The sequence below is a fragment of the Nerophis lumbriciformis genome, linkage group LG05, assembly GCF_033978685.3.
Source record: "Nerophis lumbriciformis linkage group LG05, RoL_Nlum_v2.1, whole genome shotgun sequence".
Lineage (NCBI taxonomy): Eukaryota > Metazoa > Chordata > Actinopteri > Syngnathiformes > Syngnathidae > Nerophis > Nerophis lumbriciformis.
The window spans coordinates 41,514,927-41,538,254 of record NC_084552.2 but is presented as its reverse complement, the minus strand read 5'-3'; the positions used below and the strand labels follow the sequence as shown (position 1 = coordinate 41,538,254).

Below are 23,328 nucleotides of genomic sequence, written 5' to 3'. Positions count from 1 at the left end.
GCACATGACCACGGCTGGAGAAATACTATACAGAAACACACATGTGCAGTATTGTTCATTGAAACACCTCAACAGTGTACAAAACGGGCTATATTTTTGATGCATTACATAATAAATAAAGCCGCATCAGCAATCAAAACATATCTTACATGGTACTGTAAAAACTAAATAATTGTAAAAAAATAAACGTGAAAAAATAAAGAAATACAATATTTGAACTCTGAATATAAGAACAGGAACACAGTTATCTATATATGGTGTTTTGTTATTAGAGTTTTGTGCTCTTCACAGATTGTCCATAACAAACACCATGTTCAAACATAAGGGTTTCCATATGTGCACTTGGCACCAGGACACCCTAGGCCGCAGTTTGATGATCAATTTTGTGGTTGTATCATCGGATTTGCAGTCTCATGTTTTTGGCATTTGGTGAAGAAAGAGGTGGAGCTTTCAACCGATTACCACCTGGCGTTGAATCGACTCTGATGGTTGGGGAGGATGCCATACAGACCTGGCAGGCCCAAAACACATAGTGAGGGTCAGCTGGGAACGTCTTGCAGAGTCTCCCATCAGAGAGAGTTTCAAATCCCACCTCCAGAAGAACTTCGAACATATTACGAGGAAGGCGCTGGACATTGAGTTCGAGTTGAACATGTTCCATGTCTCTATTGTCACGGCAGCCGATCAAAGCTTTGACTGCAATGTGGTTGTTACCTGCCGTGGCAGTAATCCCACAACCCGCTTTGGTGGTTGCAAAGGCAAAAACTCGGACATTGGAGAAGTTCAGAGAAGCCGTGGGGAATGACTACAAAACAATTTTGGACCAACATCCACCGCCTCAGGAGGGGGAAGCAGTTCATTGTCAACACTGTGTATGGTGAAAACGGCGTGCTGCTGACCTCGACTGGGGATGTTGATCGGTGGAATCGGTGGAAGGAATATTTCGAAGACCTCCTCAATTCAGCTACACATCTTCTAATGAGGAAGCAGTGCCTAGTCAGCTCTTCTATTTCTAGGGCTGAGGTTGCCAAGGTAGGTAAAAAGCTCCTCGGTGACAGGGTCTCACGGGTGGATGAGATCCGTCCAGAGTTCTTTAAGGCTCTGGATGCTGCCGGGCAGTCTTGGTTGACAAGACTCTGCAGCATTGCGTGGACATGGCGGCCGATACCTCTGGACTTGCAGAGGCATCCTTGGCAGTGGTTCCTCTATTTAAAAAGGGGACCCGCCGAAAGGTGTGTTCCAAATATGGGGGAAATCATACTCCTGTCCCGGTCGTGAAACTGTGGACCAGCTCTATACTATCGGTATGGTTGGCAGGATCCTTAAGGGTGCATGGGAGTTTGCCCAACCAGTCTACATGTGTTTCATGGACTTGGAGAAGGCATTCGACCTTGTCCCCCGGGAAGTCCTGTGGGGAATGCTCAGAAAGTATGGGTATCGGACCGCCAGATTGTGGCGGTCCGCTCCCTGTATGATCAGTGTCAGAGCTTGGTCCACATTGCTCGCAGTAAGTTGAACCCGTTTCCAGTGAGGGTTAGACTCCGCCAGGGCTGCCCTTTGTGACCGATTATGTTTACAATTTTTATGGACAGGATTTCTCTGCGCAGTCAGGGCGTTGAGGGGCGATGGTGGCTGCAGGATTAGGTCTCTGCTTTTTGTGGATGATGAGATCCTGCTGGCTTCATCTGGCTAGGATCTTCAGCAATCACTGGATCGGTTTGCAAGTGAGTGTTAAGTGACTGGGATAATAATCAGCGCTTCCATGTCCGACCAAGTCTATGGTTCTCGCCCAAAAAAAGGTGGAGTGCAATCTCCACCTTGGGGATATGATCCTGCCCCAGGTGGAAGAGTTTTAGTACCTTGGGGTCTTGTTCACAAGTAAGGAAGGAGTGGATCAGGAGATTGACAGGAGAATTGGTGCGGCGTCTGCAGTGATGTGGAGTCTATAGTGGTGATAGCCTCCTACCGGTCGGACATACCGGAGGCCACGGGGAAAACCCCAGGACACGTTGGAGAGACTAGGTCTCCCAGGTGGACTGGGAAGGCCCCGGGATACTTAAGGAAGAGCTGGAAAATTGTAGCTGGCGCAAGGGAAGTTTGGGCTTCTCTGCTTCGGATGCGTCTACCGCTTTGGATAAGCGGAAGAAAATGGATGGATGCATGGATGGATATTTTTAAGATGTCGTTGGCACATACACACATCCTCCCATGAGTTTGGGGTCCTTGGCTTGGAAACAACTGAAGACTACTGGTTATACAATAGATTATCTGTATAATGGGATTGTGCTGCTGTTACTGTTTGGTAAGAAAAACATCAGTTTTGAACTGGAATTGCAGGGCAGTGGGGCGTAATTGAAGGGCCTTATTTGTCCCGGAAGCCTTCAGTTGAACATCACTGCTGGTCCAGTCAGTGCTGGTCTTGTTAAGTGGTGCTTCTTTGAAGCTTCACTTTGGAAGAGAATGTCTCCCTATTAACTAATTGGCAGCATTGTGTGCTGTGCTCAACACGGGAGGAAGAACACAAGACAAGCTGACAAGTCGCCATGTGTCTCTTCTCACATTTTCTTCATTTACACTTTTCCTCATATGTTTTGCAGAGATGTTTTCCTGAGATGTACAGTCTTGACGATTTGACACAATTTTTTTCACTTAAACTCCACCATGACATCTGTAAAGCAGGCTCATGTAAATTGCATGTCTGTAGACAGCAGACGTGTGCATTTTTAATTAAAGAGAGGCGTGACACTTGATTGCACAAAGAGGATCCGTGTGAGGCGACAGTATACTTAAGTGTGACATGCTATAGATGGAAGACATTAACATGAGTCACAACATGGTGACAATAAATGTCACTGAGCGTGTTAATACACAGATGGGGAAATCAAAATGTGATTAATAATTGTATTTTGTTTTATTTCTATTGTGTTATTGATTTTGCTGAATTTGTCCTTAAGTATCTTTATTTCAATTTAATAGAATTATTATTATTTTAACATTAGTTTTGGGACTGATAATGTGTTCCATTAACCTCGGAACTTAAAGTTAGAAGTAGACAACAGACGTGTGCATATTTAATTAAACGGAGGCGTGACACTTGATTGCACAAAGAGGATCTGTGTGAGGCGACAGTATACTTAAGTGTGACATGCTATAGATGGAAGACATTAACACAACATGGTGACAATAAATGTCACTGAGCGTCATATATATATATATATATATATATATATATATATATATATATATATATATATATATATATATATATATATATATATATATATATATATATATATATATATATATATAGATGGATAGATAGATACTGTAGATAGATAAAATGATATTATGTAATGACTAAAAAATTATATATACATATATATATATATATATATATATATATATATATATTGTGATGTGCGGTCACAAACCACCCTCCCAGAGACAGTTCTGTTAGGGTTCAAACGCAGCAGCGTTGCTTTATTCAGTCACTTTTTTGGAATGCAGGTTAACTTAAATTCCTCCTGGTTGGGGCTTTCATTTAAACAAACAAATTATCGCATTCCTCATGCCTTGATCAGGTCTCCTAAATTGCCTGGAACATATAGCAGAGAAATCTCTGATCAGTGCAAAGTTCAATAAAACACAGCATTCAATGAATCAAACATCTTACACATTTAGCAGACTAATTTACAAACTACATTTCAGTGGAGCAACACACTTACCGCCCGATGGAAGCAGATCTTTCCCAGCAGGGAGCCAGCCACACAATGAGTCAAACACTGAGGTGCTATTTAAATCAAACACAGTGATTGCCAACCTGACACAGCTGCCTTGGGGCAGGTGGCCACACATCAGCCTGATTGAGGATAAAATTAGGGATGTACTTGCCTTCAATGAACACACCTAGAGGGTGGCGTAGTTTGACCGCCTGGTGCATGCTTTCATTGGGATGGCTGGCCCTCCGCCTAGTCTCACCTGTTCGGAGGTATTGTGATGCTCCACATATCCCCCCCTAAGCTCCTTGTTGGGACGAGGAGCTTCCTGTTCTTCATCTTCGTAGCGGCGGGACATCGCGTCGGCGTGGCGGATTTCCTTTCCAGGGCGGTGCTCGACGGTGAACTTATAATTTTGCAGTTCCAGAAACCAGCGTGTCACCCGAGCGTTGCTGTCCTTATTGGTGGCCATCCATTTGAGGGGGGCGTGGTCGGTCACCAGAGTGAAGCGTCTTCTCCATAGGTAATACCTCAGATGGTGGATGGCCCACTTCACAGCAAGACACTCTTTCTCCATGGTAGAGTAATTTTTCTCGTGCTTCAGCAATTTTCGGCTAATGAAGGTTATGGGGTGTTCATCGGCGCCAACCAATTGGGCTAGGACTGCCCCGATCCCAGTGCCAGAGGCATCTGTGTGGAGGACGAATGGCTTCGTGAAGTCAGGTGCAACAAGGATGGGTTCCTCACACAGAGGCTGCTTTAACTTCTCGAAGGCCCCTTCCGTTTCGGTGGGTTGACCATTGGCGAGTGAGGTCGTTGAGGGGGGCCGCTATTGTGCCTGGGCGGCTTGAGCCTTCTCCATATGGTCCCGGACCAGTGGCCATACCCTTCTGGCTCTCTCCTGTAGGTGTTCCACGTGGTCTATAACGTTCCGGTGGGGGGAGGGCTGACTTTCCCAGGCTTGCTTGGCGAGGTCTAGCAGACCCCGTGGATTCCGCCCGTAGAGCAGCTCAAAGGGAGAAAAACCTGTAGAGGCTTGTGGCACTTCACGAATAGCAAACAGTACATAAAGGAATTAACCGGTCCCAGTCTTTCCCGTCAACTTCAACCAGTTTCCTTAACATTGTCTTCAAGGTTGAATTAAAGCATTCCACTAGTCCGTTAGTTTGTGGGTGATAGACTGAGGTTCTGATCTGTTTTATCTTAAGCCATTTATACAATGTGGTCATTACACGGGCCATAAAACAGGTACCCTGGTCTGTCAAAACCTCGTCTGCTATTCCAACCCGGCTAAAAAGCATGAGTAGTTCATGGGCAACATTCTTGGCGGTAGCAACACGCAAGGGAATGGCCTCGGGGTATCGGGTTGCGTAATCGACGATGACAAGGATATAGCGGTGTCCACGAGACGATTTTGGCAACGGCCCCACAATGACCATAGCTATTCGTGAAAATGGCGTCTCAATAATAGGGAGGGGTATGAGGGGATTCCGGAGAAAGGGTAAAGGGTGCCGCTTTTTGGCATTCTGGACAGGTGCGACCAAAGTCTTCGACGGCTCGCTTCACCCCGGGCCAATAAAAACGGGCGACCACTCGGTCATAGGTTTTCTGGGCTCCCAGATGAGCCCCTAATTGGTGGGAGTGAGCGAGGTACAACACCCGGGTGACGTAACTTTTTGGCACTAATAGTTGTTCGACAACTTCCCCACCCTTAGCTTTTGCACTTCGGTACAACAGACCCGCTTTTACCAAAAAATGAGGATAAGACATCACACTCACCCCAGAGACCAGTTGACCGTCTATGGTGGTGATGCTTTGGCGGGCCATTTCCAGGTTGGGGTCAGCCCATTGGGCTGTGGCGTACTCACCTTGAGGAGGATTCCCCTCGACCGGCATGAGCGGGAACTCAGAGAAGGGGTCTTCACTGGCTGGAGGGGTCTCTCCCCCACTGGTGTCTCTTTCAGATGCTCCACTTCCTGGTGAGGTTCCTCTAGGTGCTCGGAAGGTGGGGAATGCGGTCCGCGGGGTCGAGGCTGCGGTGCGCCGGTCTCTTTGTCTTGTTTGTCGGGGAGGATGTGGGCGGCGGCGGCCTGGGTTCCAATACCGCTGGAAGAGGACACAATCCGTGCCTATCAGCAGAGGGACAGGTAGGTTGGGGACCACCCCAGCAGCCACAACGGCGTCTCCACGGGGGGTCTGGACCCGGATATGGCTGACCGGGTAATGGCGGACATCACCATGGACGCAGGTGACCGGGATGGTGTCTGCGCCGACAGGACCAGCGTAGTCAGCCCTCACCAAGGTGACAACGCTGCCAGAATCAATCAGGGCATGGCCGTCTGTACCTCCCACCCGCACCAGCAGGGTGGCATGGGGTCGGCTGGTGTCCCCGGTGTGCAAGCAAGGTCGGTGGGCACCCGAGCTGGAGGCAGAGGGCATTGAGACGTCTCGGTCCCGTTCCGGACAGGCCCAGGAGGTGTGGCCTTCTCGCCCGCAGACATAGCACCTTCTGGGGGGTCGGGCCAACCTTTCCGGTGGGTTACTATCCCTTGGGGCATTACGTGGAGGAGATCGCCGGCGTTCACGGCCCATCCTTTCAGCAGGGGTGGGGCGGCTTGGCTCAGCTCTGGTGGTTCGGAGCATCTCGTTGCTAACTTGGTAGTTCTCCAACAGAGCTACCAGAGAATCCAGGGAGGTGGGGCTCACCTGCGCAGCATACTTTCTGGCATCGGGCGGAAAAGCTCGAATACACCGATCAATCACCAATCTTTGGATCCAGGGTGTCTCCCCGCCACCCGTCAGCCAGCCCTGGGTAAGACATAGTAATTCTGCAAGCTGGGCCCTGGGCGGATGGCTGGCACAGTAGGCCCAGGCGTGGTATCGCTGAGCTCTAGCTGGTAGACTGTACCCATGACTTGCTAATATGGCGGCCTTGAGCTTGGGGTAGTCTCGTGCGTCCTCTGCTCGCAAGTCACGGCAGGCGTGCTGGGCCTCCCCAATGAGGAACGGGGCAATTATTCCTGCCCACTCACCGGGTGGCCATCGCTCCCTTGTAGCAGTGCGCTCGAAGAGCTCCAAATAGGCTTCAACGTCGTCATCGGGGCCTTGTTTGGTGAGGACTCCCCCCGGGGCTCGAACCACTGCTTCGTCGACCTTCTTGAGCAGTTCCTTCATCGCATTCTGCAACTCCACCTGGCTTTGCAGGAGCGCCCTTACTGCTTGCTCCATACTGTGGTTGGGGAGGGTCTTCTATACCTGCATTCTCCACCAATTTGTGATGTGCGGTCACAAACCAACCTCCCAGAGACAGTTCTGTTAGGGTTCAAACGCAGCAGCGTTGCTTTATTCAGTCACTTTTTTGGAATGCAGGTTAACTTAAATTCCTCCTGGTTGGGGCTTTCATTTAAACAAACAAATTATCGCATTCCTCATGCCTTGATCAGGTCTCCTAAATTGCCTGGAACATATAGCAGAGAAATCTCTGATCAGTGCAAAATTCAATAAAACACAGCATTCAATGAATCAAACATCTTACACATTTAGCAGACTAATTTACAAACTACATTTCAGTGGAGCAACACACTTACCGCCCGATGGAAGCAGACCTTTCCTAGCAGGGAGCCAGCCACACAATGAGTCAAACACTGAGGTGCTATTTAAATCAAACACAGTGATTGCCAACCTGACACAGCTGCCTTGGGGCAGGTGGCCACACATCAGCCTGATTGAGGATAAAATTAGGGATGTACTTGCCTTCAATGACCACACCTAGAGGGTGGCGTAGTTTGACCGCCTGGTGCATGCTTTCATTGGGATGGCTGGCCCTCCGCCTAGTCTCACCTGTTCGGAGGTATTGTGATGCTCCACAATATATATATATATATATATATATGTGTGTGTACATATATATATGTATACATATACATATATATGTATGCATTTATGTATGTATGCATATATATATATATATATATGTATACACATACATATATGTATATATATATATATATATATATATATATATATATATATATATATATATCTATATATATATATATATATATATATATATGTATACATATATATATATATGTATACATATATATATATATATATATATATATATGTATACATTTATATATATGTATATATAATTTTTTGGCATACTAATGCTAATGTTAGTATGCTAACAGTTAACAAGTGTCACATACCAAGTTATATGACTCTGGGGTAAACGGTTGCAAATTTAGCTCAAAAAGTTGGCATGTTAATGGTAGCATGCTAGTGTTTACATGCTAACAGTAAACATGTGTCACATTCCAGGTTATATGACTCTAAGGAGTATGACTGCGGAATTAGAGAAAAAAGTGTAAAATTGGCTAAAAAATTCAAAATATATACCAAAATGCACTATTTGTTGGTGTAGACCAGTGTTTTTCAACCACTGTGCCGCGACACACTGGTGTGACGTGAGATAAAGTCTGGTGTGCCATGGGAGATTATGTAATTTCACCTATTTTGGTTACAAATATTTTATGCAAACCAGTATTTATAATCCGCAAATAAAGTGTCGTTGTTGAGTGTCTGTGCTGTCTCGAGCTTGGCAGAGTAACCGTGTAATACTCTTCGATATCAGTAGGTGGCAGCAGGTAGGTAATTGCTTTGTAAACGTTGTATCTAATGCTTAAACCAAAAATAAACAAAAGGCGAGTGCCCCTAAAAAGGCATTGAAGCTTAAAGAAGGGTATGGAAAATTAAACTAAAACTGAACTGGCTACAAAGTAAACAAAAACAGAATCCTGGACGACAGCAAAGACTTGCAGCGTGTGGAGCAGACGGCGTCCACAAAGTACATCCGTACATGACACGACAATCAACAATTTCCACACAAAGGATAGCGTCCGCACAACTGAAAGTCTTGATTGCTAACACAAAGAGGGTGCGGGGAATAGCGCTCAAAGGAAGACATGAAATTGCTACAGGAAAATACCAATACAACAGGAAAAGCCACCAAAATAGGAGCGCAAGACACTAAACAACAAATTAGTCACGGCGTGATGTGACAGGTTGTGACAGTACACCTACTTTGAGACAAGAGCTATAGTGATGCATGCTTGGTTATGGTTTGAATTCATATCAAACAATTGCAACAATGACTTTTTACTGTCAATATCAACTACTGAGTTTAATTTTTTCTTAATGTTTTCTGCTGGTAGTGTGCCTCCGCATTTTTTCAATGAACAAAAATGTGCTTTGGCTCCAAAAAGGTTGAAAAACACTGGTGTAGACATACAAAGTAACAAAAAAGCTGGAATAAAACATTAGCATGCTAATATAAGAACAGCTAGCAAAAGAAGTATGCTGACAGTTAACGTGCGCTAGTCAACAATAGCGCATATTGAAAAAAACAGGATTTTTCTAATGAAGCTTCAATGCTTAGGCTGCTGCCCCCGCCGTAAAAACAGTGATGATGAATTCAAGCGGAAGTCCTTCGACATGTTATCACTAACAGCTTGCGTCCCCTCAGGCATGTGTAGTACATGTGTGGGCATCGGTCCCCGTCATCTTTCAGTGTATCTTGTTGTGCAATGTGTAAATGGAATGTATCCTCACGGGGCGCTTTGAAAAAAGAGGCTTCTTTAATCAGGGCTTCCTGAAAAAAAAAAGTTTGAATTTATTCTTGGAAGATAGTGTAGAAAGTGTGGTTCAAACACACCAAATAAAAAGTCACTTCACCACTTCAGCAAAGTGTGACCTTGAATAAAAAGTTTTAATGATCCTGCATGAAAGAATGAGGGCACAAGTCATTAGGAAAATAGAGCAAAAGTGTTGCGTAATGAGGTTACAATTATTTCAAGAGACAACTAACGTTTTTCCAGTGGGTCCTTAAATGCAGCTGAGTGGCCCTGTCATATAGGGCAGTGGTCCCCAACCTTTTTTTAGCTGCGGACCGGTCAACGCTTGAAAATGTGTCCCACGGACCGGGCTGGGGGGGTTGTATGTTTGTTTGTTTTTGTTTTTTGTTTTTTTTGTTTGTTGTTGTCATAAAGAAATACAATCATGTGTGCTTACGGACTGTATCCCTGCAGACTGTATTGATCTATATTGATATATAATGTATACATTGTGTTTTTTATGTTGATTTAATTTTTTTAATTTTTGTTTTTTTTATTTTTATTTTATTTTTTTATTTTTTATTTTTTTTATTTCTTGTGCGGCCCGGTACCAATCGGTCCACGGACCGGTACCGGGCCGCAGCCCGGTGGTATGGGACCACTGATATAGGGAATATTTGACTGCCATGTTTGCAGATGTTCTGCTGTTTACAAGGAACTATAACTACATATACAGTAATTTGTTTAGGTGATCTCAAACATACTCAAATTGACATGGCAGTACTTTAACCTACTCAGTGGCCTAGTGGTTAGAGTGTCCGCCCTGAGATCCGTAGGCCGTGAGTTCAAACCTCGGCCTAGTCATACCAAAGACTATAAAAATGGGACCCATTACCTCCCTGCTTGGCACTCAGCATCAAGGGTTGGAATTGGGGGTTAAATCACCAAAAATGATTCCCGGACGCGGCCACCGCTGCTGCCCACTGCTCCCCTCACCTCCCAGGGGGTGATCAAGGGTGATGGGTCAAATGCAGAGAATAATTTCGCCACACTTAGTGTGTGTGTGACAATCATTGATACTTTAACTTTAACTTTTTTTTGTATTTTTTGATGTACCTACCGTAAATGTGTTTTTAATGATTCTGCATGGATCAGGTCAAGTAAATGCAAAGCAAACCAGGCATTCTTTCCAACTATAAAAGCAGGTAAATCCTTCATGCTGTGTTTTTTCATTTGGGTTTTGTGTTAATTACTGCATGTAGATAACCAGACACTGGCAGTCGTCGCATTCCTCAGAACTAACTTGTGTTTACTTGTGCCATATCTCATTTTTTGATGATTTGGCTATTTTTTTTTTTTTTATGTTTCTATTTTTCTGCCAGCCAGTAGTGATAACAGACAGTGTGCACTTTGGGAGATTAAGAAAAAAAAGAACTGGAGTTTGTTTCTAATTTTATCACTGCCTTTGTTGTTCACTTCACATTTGTCATAGCAGCTCCCCAGTCACCTTTTCCTGCATCTCAGCTGTCCTTTGGTGCCCAGAGTAGAGTCCCCAGTGCACATGCACTGTCCTTGACCATACTTTACACCTTTTACAAAAAATATATTCATAAACAAGATACATTTAATGGGGACCTGGGATTATTTTGCTCTTTACAGACTTAAAAATGGTACAATGTTGGATACTTGTGTTAAACAATACCAAAGTGTCATGCAGTCTTGGATTGCCTCTAAACGCAGTGTTTTGTAGTCTTTTTTTTAAAACAGGGATCCTTTGCGATGTCACAGATTGACATACTTATTTTGTGGGCATCCGAGTACATCTGCCAGCCTCCTCCTTTTCTGCAGACATACTGTACGGTATGTAGAAAGTGGGTTACAAATGTGACTGTAGAACAACATTCCCACAAAATTTAGCATATCCAATACATCATTTTTTTATTATTATTATTATTAAATTATATTTTTATATATTATTGTTATTTGTATATTATTCTGGTTTTGTATATTAATAAAAAAAATCTACAATAAATAATAACAAAAATGATTACAATAGTGTTATGCATGTGGGGGATATACTGAAACCTTTCCTTTTTCTTCCTGCTTTGTGCCAGTATTATCGTATTATTAGTAGTATTAATATTAATAATAATAATGAAGTAACAATTATAATACTAATAATATTATTATTTTATTATCATATTATCATTATATGCATAGGGGATAATGATAAAAATATTTTGTTATTATTATTATCATCATCAGTATCATTACTATTATTTGTATTATTATTAATGTTAATATACAGAACCACTCATTATTTGTCCTCACCTCATCCGCCACAAGTGTGGCCAGTTCGTGGACGCCTGCCTTGCCACCCGCCGCCGCCACCTGATTCGTCACTGGTGGCTTCGGATACACTTGGCCTGGCAACCCGCCGCCAATTCCTCCTTCCTTTTGTTTTTTGAGACGTCTAGAATCCGTCCCTTGAGGGGACGTAAATGCCTGACTTACCTATTAAGGAGGAAACTAGCAAGTTTGGTGTCAGATGAAAAAATCTTCTCCGCCATCAGTCGTCTCCATCTTTCAAAGGCATCCCCGATACAAAGCCTCGTTTTGCTCCTGGCTTTGTCATGAATAAGTTGAGAATCGTAACGACACCTTTTAGATTGACTAAGGTCTGACATGTTTAGTAACTTTACCAGTGGCAGTAGCTCGATGAAGAGGTAACTGGCAACCTGGATGTGACACTCTCGCTGACTTCTTAATTGGTCAAACGGTGGAGGGCGGGGCATCCAAAAGAAAACAATAACAAGATTTCGGGGCAGTAAATCTAATTTTGAAATGAGCATATCCTGGCTAAACTGCCATTGTCAGTTATAAAGGTATTCGAAAAGAACAGGATTTATTAATGCCTTTTGACATATCAGGGCCATTTAATGATGACTTGACATTGAATTATTATATATTTAATGTCACCTTTTTCCCATCCTTTATGCATCTCGGGGACACGACTGCCGCAAACATGCGACCCGTTCCTAACAAATACTGTCTTATCATAATCATTATTTATTTATTTATTTAAGTAATGAAAAGTTACTAATAGCAGAATGGACCTCAGAAGCAGAGAGACTGAGATGGGAGTTTACGTAGTCTTTAATGTAAGCACAGGTAAGCAAAACACAAAACTTGGGGAGGGAATCAGAGCACAACTAAATACAAAGTAAAAAAATAAGTATTCAACAAGCCCAAAGTAAGGCAGATATAGCGAAGAGAATGTCAGCGTGGACTGATGTGCAGGAATTTAAATCAGGGAAAGCAGCATCAACAACAGGTGAGTGCAATCAGCTAACATGGTCAGCTGGTGATTGCCAGCAGGTGTGCCCCACGCTCCAGCCTTCCTTTCGCATCAAAGCCACTAGAGAGAGAGAGCAGTGTCAGGAAAAGCAAGCAGGAATTACAAGAATGTAACATTATTTATCATTGTCATGATTATCACTATACACACAATCCTTCAATATGACCCCTAGGAGTGCGCCTGCCTCACAATACAAAGGTCCTGGGTTCGATCCTGCGCTCGGGGTCTTTCTGTGTGGAGTTTGCATGTTCTCCCCGTGACTGCGTGGGTTCCCTCCGGGTACTCCGGCTTCCTCCCACCTCCAAAAACATGCACCTGGGGATAGGTTGATTGGCAACACTAAATGGTCCGTAGTGTGTGAATGTTGTCTGTCTATCTGTGTTGGCCCTGTGATGAGGTGGTGATTTGTCCAGGGTGTACCCTGCCTTCCGCCCGAATGCAGCTGCGATAGGCTCCAGCACCCCCGCGACCCCGAACGGGACAAGCGGCAGAAAATGGATGGATGAAGATGACTAGATCTCTAGTTACTGTTAATAGTTAATACATAGCAGGGGTTCATGTGTTAGACTTAAAAAATCATGTGACTTAAAAGGTGCTACTTTAAATGATCAATTACTGTATCATTATCATTAATTGATTTATTATATACAGGACCATATCAGAAGTATGGAGACATCTTGTTTTTGAATTGAGTAAAAAAAGTGTCTACTACTGTACTTCTCACAAGATTTATATTCAATACAGATTACAGTAGGTGTGTTTTTGTTTTTTTTCCACTTTGATCCCGCCCCTTGTAAAGATTTATCAAGTTGTTCCACCTTTCAGCCCGGTGTTTGTGATAGCAGGATATTTGTTCCTATTTGGCTGTTGACAGCTACAATGTGTAACAGAGCAGCAATACGAGGCAACAAGGACATTTATTTGGCCTTGCTGGGAGACGTTTGGGACCCCCAAAAAGTGGGACAAACAGCCCACATGTGCAGTTATTGGCCGGTCCGGATAGTTGTCTTACATTATTACGGCACAGTGCAAAAAGAGAGCAAATTAGTGCATAATGAGAGTTAAAACAGGCCTGTTTTTCCAAAACATAGCATGAAAGGACTCCAGCCAGGTCCACTACTCAAACCCAGGGTCGTATGGCCAGTTCGGTTTCAGGCGATCTCCTCAATGATTGGTCAAAAGGCACTCACGTGAATACCAAGCACCGGCTCCCCCCAGGGCTGCATCCTGAGTCCGCTGCTGTTCACATTGATGACCCATGACTGCTGCGCCAGGTCCACTACTAACCACATTGTGAAGTATGCGGACGACACGACAGCAATGGGCCTCATCCGTGACAACAATGACATGGACTACAGGGAGGAGGTGAAACATCTGGTTCACTGGTGCAGAACCAACAACCTGGTCCTGAACGTCGACAAGACCAAGGAGATCATCGTCGACTTCAGGAGGCATTAGTCCAGCCACACTCCACTCTTCATCAACGGCACAGCATTGGAGATCGTAAGCAGCCCCAAAATCTAATTTTGCTTAGGACCCCATTGAGGCTTGGGTCGTTTTGTGTATTTTTTTAAAGTTTATTGCGCTTTCAAGTGCGTGTTATGTGGCTGCTGGTCAGGAAACACTGCCAAATACGACCGCAAAGTTCTATTTTCAAGAAATAAAAGCATGTTTTATTGTAAGTTTATGAGCAGGAGTATGTTTAAAACTACGTATAGAACAGTGGTTCTTAACCTGGATTCGATCGAACCCTAGGGGTTCAGTGAGTCGGCCTCAGGGGTTCGGCGAAGCCTCCGCCACGGAGGTCAAGACACACCTGACTCATCGTGTAAATAAAAACTTCTCCCTATCGGCGTATTATGGATACCCCCAAACAATGTTCCCTCTAATGTTTCATCTGATTTGCAGGTGTGTAATTAATTGTGAGTTCATGCACTGTGTTGCTTTTGTTCTTTGAACAAGGTGATGTTCATGCACGGTTCATTTTGAGCACCAGTAAAAAAACATAACTTTGTTTCACTAAAGAAGTGTTCGGTGAATGCGCATATGAAACCGGTGTGGCTCGGTACATCCAACAAGGTTAAGAACCACTGGTATAGAAGTATTATTTTATTATTAATTTCGTCACGTAACGTAAAAACAACAGCAATTGCATGCATCTGGGCACTGTTGACACGTCCTTGGGAGCAGTCATGGCGCCTGTTGCTTAGTTGGCCATACTCTCCTTGTACACGACTCTGTTTAAACTGTGGTACGGGCTCCGTGTCGTGGTACGCCAAATAAATATTCCAACACAGTGTTACTGTTCAAACTTAGTGTAATGTTACAGTAACCAGAGATTTTTAATATACTCGTTAAATAACATCTATGTCTTGTTATTAATGAACATTTATTTAGGCCTACTATGCTACTGTATTTTAACATAACCACTGCATTGTCGCCCAGCTAACAAGATGCTATCATCCTCACTGCACCTCTCTGTACCATCAAAATGACACTTTTATTTTAAGGCCTTTACAATTACATACAGTGGCTTTAATATGCTGTGATCCAGTTTCATAGAATAGCGCAAGAGTATGTGATGAGAGTTGCAATAGGTTATTTTAAAACATTTAAAAAAATGGAAAATGATGTAGACACTGGTATCGTTAGCTGCAATTATTACACATGGTGCCTTTAATACGCATTTATCACAGTATCTTTTGCTCCAACAATCCCCCCTAACATCACCTAAACAGATATTATAATAGTGATTACATTTTTCCTCGTTCTTTAATTAAATCCACTCTGTCTCACATTATTAACTCCACTCCTCCGAGATACTCCGGCCTGGAAATGAAACACGGAGATGTGGAAAGTGTGATTCAGCCAAGCTCCTGCCCTCCCGTTGTTCTCTTTTTAATCCCGTTAGGTAACTGACTTCCTGCCTCCTCCTCCTCCTCCTGCTTTTTTAAAGGAGAATGGGAGTAATGACCACGAGAGTAATCAGTCTATATTCAACATTTGGATTCTCAATGGACTTTTCTCATGTTCATGTTGTAATTAACAATGGAATGGGAAAACAATATGGCATATAGCAGCACAGGTGAGAAGGAAAATTGGGTCAGGCCCAGCTGTGGGAGTGAGTGGGTTGCTGCAGCAATAGCACAGACTAGTGCCAAGAGCTGGAATTGCTGAAATTGAATGTTCCTTGTTTTATTTCCTGTAAGCATCAGAATGTACTTGAGTCCATTTATTGTTAAACTAAATAAATATTTGGCCATTCTTCCAATTGCTTGGATTTACCTGACGTCACGTCTGGCTCACGTACAGCTCATTAAACATGCATGGTGGTCAAGCAAGCGTCTGTTCTCAATGGGTACTTGGTGCAATTTAGCATTGTTCAAGGCAAAATGCCCTAAGCTTGCCTAGTTTTTGGCTGTACGAACTGTTCAAATCGCAAAAAGAATAAATGGGAGGGCTGAAGAGTGCAAGAGTTTACGAAAGACAACGAGAAAAGTGACACAGACTCCGGGAGCGGAGTCGAAGAACGCACAGGTTTGCAGTGACCGCTTCATTAAAGATTTTTTTATTTTATTTTTTTAAATATACTTTACTCATTTAGTATTTACCATTGAAGTATGATCTTGATATTGATTGTATTTTAATTTTCAATAAGCAGAAACCAGAAAGTCAAGGTCAATGATACTTTGTCAGGAAAGGTACTTTTACATCTCCCCTCTTCTTTATTCTGTACACAAATTAGAACAGAATTGCATATACTGGACAAAAATATAAATGCAACACTTTTGATTTTGCTCCCAGTTTTCATGAGTTGAATTTCCAGATCTGACACTTTTACTACATACACAAAATATCTATTCTTCTCATCCATCGTGGAGGGTGCTGGAGCCTATCTCAAATCTGTCTAAATCTGTGTTCGTGAGCACATGTCAGCCTTAGGCCCCTTCTACACTAAGCCGGCAAAGGTTTTCCAGGGTAAATCCCACCTAACCTTGTCCTTGTCCACACACACAATGCCACCGTTTAAGACCCCCTCCCCCCTTCGTCCGCCGGCGCAACGCGACCGAGTATGCATGCGCGGAAAATGCGCACGTCATAGCCAATGTTGCTTCGTGTGCAAGTTCTTAAATTAAATTTAACTTATCTGAACAATATTCAGTGTTGTGGTATTTCAATTAACTGGAATGCAGTGTGCTGGGGGGGCCCTATTGTAGTGAATCACACCTGAGCAATCATAAATTAATCAAATTGTTATTGGACACGTAAACAATGAGACAAAGAACATTTTACATCAATCAAACTAGGGATCTAGATATCTGGTCAGGACACTCCTCACTCGTTTGCCTTCACTTTCATTGTCCATTCCTTTTTGGCGACTTTTTATACTCTGGACCTAGACGTTGAGTCAGCGACATACATAATAATAATAATAATACCTGGGATTTATATAGCGCTTTTCTAAATACCCAAAGTCGCTTTACATGTGTGTGTGGTGGGGGGGGGGGGGGGGACGATAAAAACAACTTTATTAGAAAAACTTTATTAGTACATGGCGGACAATAACTGATACAGTCTGCTTTGCCAGTCCAAATGCATTTGATGTTTTCCGTAGTCTTCATTTTACGGCCAGGTAATACAAAGCACACGCTACCTTTTTTTATCACATCCACGGGAGCCCGCATTCTCGTTGACTTTCCTTCGACAAATGGACAAAGTTTTTCGCTAAGTAGAATCACAGCTGACCTGGACATGCGAAAGTTCTCTTGCCGTCTGAGAAGTGTTGTATCCCAAATAGCTGCAATCGCTTTCTCTCAAGGTATTCATGTGTGATTCTACAAGTGTCAGTACAGACGGAAGGAGAAATGTCTGGATGACTTGCCTCCATATTTCCAGTGGTTACCTCCGAGTTATGAAACCGCTTTATTATGAAGCTGGCTGTGGCATGTTCTTTCTGACTTCACTTCCTGTGTGGGGCGCGGCCTTTCTAACTTCACTTCCTCTCCGAACTCAGTTTGTAAACGAACAATGAGTCCATACAAAGCAAAGAGCCGGAGATTCAAGAAATACACGGCGCACTTACCCGTGTAAAAAATTGTCTGAGGAGGGGGACCTTAAACAATAGTTTACTGTGGCTGAAACGGACTTAGGCTAAATAGTTATTCGTTTAAGGGGTTATCTGGCTTAGCGTAGACATAGCCTTAGGCTGCCGACAATAAAAGGCCACTCTGAAATGTGCAGTTTTGCTTTCTTTGAGGTCTGGGGGGGGGCAGAAAATCAGTCAGTATCTGGTGTGACCACCATTTGCCTCACGCAGTGCAACACATCTCCTTCGCATAGAGTTGATCAGGTTGTTGATCGTGGCCTGTAGAATGTTGGTCCGCTCCTCTTCAATGGCTGTGCAAAGTTGCTGGAACTGGAACACGCTGTCGTATACGCCGATCCACAGCATCCCAAAGATGCTCCGGTAAGTATGCTGGTCATGCAAGAAGTGGGATGTTTTCAGCTTCCAGGTATTGTGTACAGATCCTTGCAACATGGGGCCATGCATTGTCATGCTGTAACATGAGGCGATGGTGTCGGGTGAATGGCACAACAATGGGCCTCAGGATCTCGTCACGGGATCTCTGTGAATGCCATCAATAAAAGGCACTTGCGTTGGTTGTCCATAACATACGCATGTCCATACCATAACCCCACCACCACCATGGGCCACTCAATTCACAACGAAGACATCAGCAAACCGCTCTCTCACAAGAAGCCACACACGCTGTCAGAGATCTATCCTGAACAGTGAAAACCGGGATTCATCCGTGAAGAGAACACCTCTCCAACGTGTCAGACGCCATCGAATGTGAGCATTTGCACACTCAAGTCAGTTATGACGACAAACTGCTGTCAGGTGGAGACTCTGATGAGGACGAGCATACAGATGAGCTTCTCTGAGACTGTTTCTCACAGTTATGCAAACCAATTGTTGCAGTAATTGACCGGGTGGCTGGTCTCAGACGATCATGGAGGTGCACCTGCTGGATGTGCAGGTCCTGGGCTGGTGGGGTTACATGTCGTCTGCGTTTGTGAGGCCGGTTAAATGTACTGCCAATTACTCTGAAACACCTTTGGAGACGGCTTACGGTAGAAAAATTTGTGAGGCCGGTTAGATGTACTGCCAATTACTCTGAAATGCCTTTGGAGGCAGCTTACGGTAGAGAAATTTGTGAGGCCGATTAGATGTACTGCCAATTACACTGAAACGCCTTTGGAGACGGCTTACGGTAGAGAAATTTAAGGGGCAACAGCTCTGGTGGACATTCCTGCAGTCAGCAACTGCACACTTTCTCAAAACTTGCGACATCTGTGCCATTGTGCTGTGTGATAAAACTGCACATTTCAGTGTGGCCTTTTATTGTGGTCAGCCTAAGGCACACTTGTGCAATAATCATGCTGTTTAATCAGCATCTTGATATACCACACCTGTGAAGTGGGATGGATTATCTTGGCAAAGAAGAAGTGCTCACTAACAAAGATTTAGACAGATTTGTGAACAATATTTGAAAGGAATAGGTCTTTTGCGTGTATGGTAAAAGTTTTAGATTTTTTAGTTCAAATCATGAAAAATAGGAGCAAAAACAAAAATTTTGTGTATATTATTTGTTCAGTACGACAACAGGACAAAAATCAACACGGTGATGATTCAGTATTTGTTCGTTTGTGAAATGGATACGCAGTCACGGGTGTCAGTCCTCGCAAGACGGAAAGTTAAATCATAGAATGTAACCTTACCCCGGCAAAAATTATGCATATTTATCTAGGAGAATATTGATACCAATTTCCTTGACCCAGCCACACACAAAGAAATTGTAGACCTCCATGCTTTTCCAAGTTGTCATCTGTTTCGTTGTGTAAAACGACGTCTGGAGCATAAGATAGTTCGGCATCTCTGGGAACTCCACCAACAGATAATCCTTGATATCACTCGACAAATGTTGGGTTTTTTTTAAATATGGGGATCTATTCTATTGCATAGTTAGATTCTTGGTCGTATCTGCTTTTCGCAGGAAGATCTAGGCCCCTGTGTACTCAGTGAGTTTGGGCGCTGCTTGCTGCACAACAGCCATCTTGGCTGGATTTAACACCACTGGTTTTCACTTCCGGGAAGAAGTCTGGAGACAGAATGCAAGCAACTGTTTGGGGATTTTTAAAACATACGCTAATACGCCACTTCAGTCCAGTAGGTGGCAGTAATGCACAGTGCAGTGTTCAGTCTTAACAACCACAAACGGCAAGCAAACATTAAAAAAATAATTTATCACGATTAAAATAATGTAAATACATAACGTAATGTAATATAATTAATCAGTTTAGTATGTTCAATATATCAGGGTAATACAATCATTACCCTCTCATCCAATCTGCAAATAGCCTGAATATCGATACATTAAAACCTTTTAAAGCCTCTTAAGCTGCCGTTTCATTGAACTGGTGGCTGCTGAGGTTGTATATTTAAGACAATGACCAACACAATCATATTCTCTGGAGCTACTGTAGGGTATAAAAAAGGAGAGAGGAAAGAGGTATAACGTTTCCTGAAAGTGGCAAATGGAATCTTAATGTGTTTTCCATGTTCCTCCCTTCACATCCTTTTGTTTCAGCATCTTCATCACCATCGCCGGCCTCGCTCAGCCCATTACCCTCTTAAAGTCTACTGCCTCTTCGTTCGCCGCGTGTATCCTGCCGTGTTGTCTAGCAGGTTATGCATGCAGATCAAATGCTGATATTGGAGAGGAGTGATTTCATTACTTTTTCCACAATATTTTTGCCTCATGAGAGACACATTTTGAGATGCAACTCTCAAATTATGCATTAAGCAATAAAACATGCTGTGCTTTTGCAGCAATAGTTTCCAATGTAGCACATAAAATCCCAGAAAATATGGAATCACCAGTCTTGGAGGATGATAATCCAGTTTCAATTTTGTAGAAAAAAAAAAAAGAATACATAACACAAAACTATAGTCATTTTAAATGTCAACATTCTGGCTTTAAAATAAATCAAGCCAATAAACAGTTTCATTCTTAAATCATTTACAAGGTGATTCCATATTATTATTTTTTCAAAATTGAGTGATTCCATAACTTTTTCACTCAGTTTGATCTAAAAATTAAACTGTTACTGACTACCACAATTTATTTTATTGATTTATTTTACTGTTTCTTAAAGCCAGAAAGTAACCATTTGAAATGACTATAGTTTTGTGTTATGTCTGCTAGCTGTTGTTTCAACAAAGGTAAACCACTGAATGAACATCTTCCACGTCTGATCCCAACAGACACAATACATTGATACGGCATTGATTATACATATATGGTTTTCAAAACTGACTTCTAAACAACGTTGCAAAATAGTTGTATTTGTAAATTAAGACAACGTTGATGTCCAACATTGGATCCACATTGTTGGTTGGGAAATGACCAAAATTCGATGGTCAAATCAACGTCAGAGCCCAACATTGATTAAACGTCGTCAAAAAGCATGTTGTTCCAATGTTATGTTTGAGTTCAAGTTAAAGTACCAATGATAGTCACACACACACACTGGGTGTGGTGAAATTAACCTCTGCATTTGACCCATCCCCTTGTTCAACCCCTGGGAGGTGAGGAGAGCAGTGAGCAGCCCGGGAATATTTTTGGGTGATTTAACCCCCAATTCCAACTTAATGCTGAGTGCCAAGCAGGGAGGTAATGGGTCCCATTTTTATAGTCTTTGGTGTGACTCGGCCGGGGTTTGAACTCAAGAACCACCTGATTTTAGGGCGGACACTCTAACCTCAAGTTAGTAACCTCAGTTGCTCAACGTCAGGAGCTAATTCAACTAGTTCTCAATGTTGTTTTAATGTCTTGTGCCTGCTGGGGTGATTCTATTATTTTTTTTCCAGGGGGTATACATGTGTGTGGAAAAATCTGACACACAGAGCCCTCTGAGGTCTTCTTATGCGACAACTTTAACCTCTGGAAGTTGTAATAGATGCAAAATGTGGCATTGATTCATGCATGTTTACATCCTGTAGTGTCTCGTGTTGGGGCCCCTGGCACCTGTTGTGCATTAAGGCAAGGTGTCCCAATATTCAGTTCAGTTTCAGTTTATTTCGAACATGCATACAATACAATGTAATGCATCACACATTTCCAGTTGTTTCATTACAGCACGTTCGAAAAGGAATAGGAAGAAGCAGAGCTTTTCATACAATAGCAATTTTATCCAATGTCCTTGTTCTCTGTAACAGAACAGTGAACACATAAATGATAAATAACATACCATAATAAGCAAACAATTATTAAATACATAAATAATCTTTGTCTCTATAAAAAAAGGAAAAAAAGGGTTCAAGATGTTCATCATAATTCTTGTTCTGTGTACTTTGTGAACACTTGTAGTTTGAACCGTCTCTTAAACTGAATCATATTGGTGCTTTGTTTCATTTCTTTGCTTAATCCGTTCCATAATTTCATTCCACATACATATATAAAGTTAAAGTCCCAATGATAGTCACACACACACTAGGTGTGGTGAAATTACCCTCTGCATTTGACCCATCCCCATGTTCACCCCCTGGGAGGTGAGGGGAGCAGTGAACTCACGACCTTCCAGTCTCAGGACGGACACTCTAACCACAAGGGTTAGGGTTAGGGCATACAAATGTTTTAAATTAGATTTTCCTGTAAGGTTATATTTCTCCTCTTTTGTTGAGAAGAATTGTTGTCCATTCTTGGGTAGCAGGTTATAGTTTGCTTTGTACATCATTTTAGCTGTTTGCAAATGCACCAAATCGTTGAATTTCAATAGTTGTGATTTAATAAATAAAGGGTTTGTATGTTCTCTATATCCAACATTATGTATTATTCTACTTGATCTTTTTTGTAACACGGTTAGTGAATGAAGTGCGCATTTGTTATTCTTATTGCCAATTGCCAGTAAGTCTCTAAAATGTGCTTTAAGTTAGCAGAAATATCATATCACATGTCATGCAAAAAAATAGTGACTTCCGGTAGCTTTTTATAGATGCTAAAAGTGGCACAACTTCAATTATTTCTTTTTTTTGCAATGTAAAATATTGGAACCCCATGCAATTGTTGTTCATACATTATACTGTAATCCATTCATGCTTATTGCCGATTTACCAGAAGTTGCTAAAATAACCACCTTGCTTTTTTTTTTTTTTTTTTGCACCTTTTCTTTATGCAAGGATGCCAATTTGGACAAATTCACATTGCCTGTAATGAATATTCCAGTGACGCAGCCGGTGGGAACACAGCGCCGCCGCCTCACCCTTTTTACCATCCTTCTTTGAGCTTTGACGAGCTGAGCGCTGACTTTCTCGACACAATGGTGTCAAGCTCCAAAAAAAGAGCCGCCTGTGATGTTTCGACACAAGTAAATTGCACCCGCACCTGCAGGAAGCCTCCGACACATGGAGGGCGAGTTTGTGCGACGCTTAGACTCATCTGTTTCTGTTTCTGTTTCTGTTTCTGTTTGTACTGCGTCTGTGTGACCTGCTTCCTCTCCTCTCTCACTGCAACTTGAACGTGCAAGACTGCCCTCTGCTGGCCAAAAGAACGATTAGCATGACGACACGCTGACA

At 42.8% G+C, this 23,328-nt stretch overlaps 1 protein-coding gene across 45 annotated transcripts in view; it reads left to right on the top strand.

The window, feature by feature from the left end:
- The window catches only part of LOC133606391 (receptor-type tyrosine-protein phosphatase delta-like), a 589,160-nt gene that overhangs the window by 202,631 nt on the left and 363,201 nt on the right, over window positions 1-23,328 (top strand). The gene's annotated exons all lie outside the window — the stretch shown is intronic.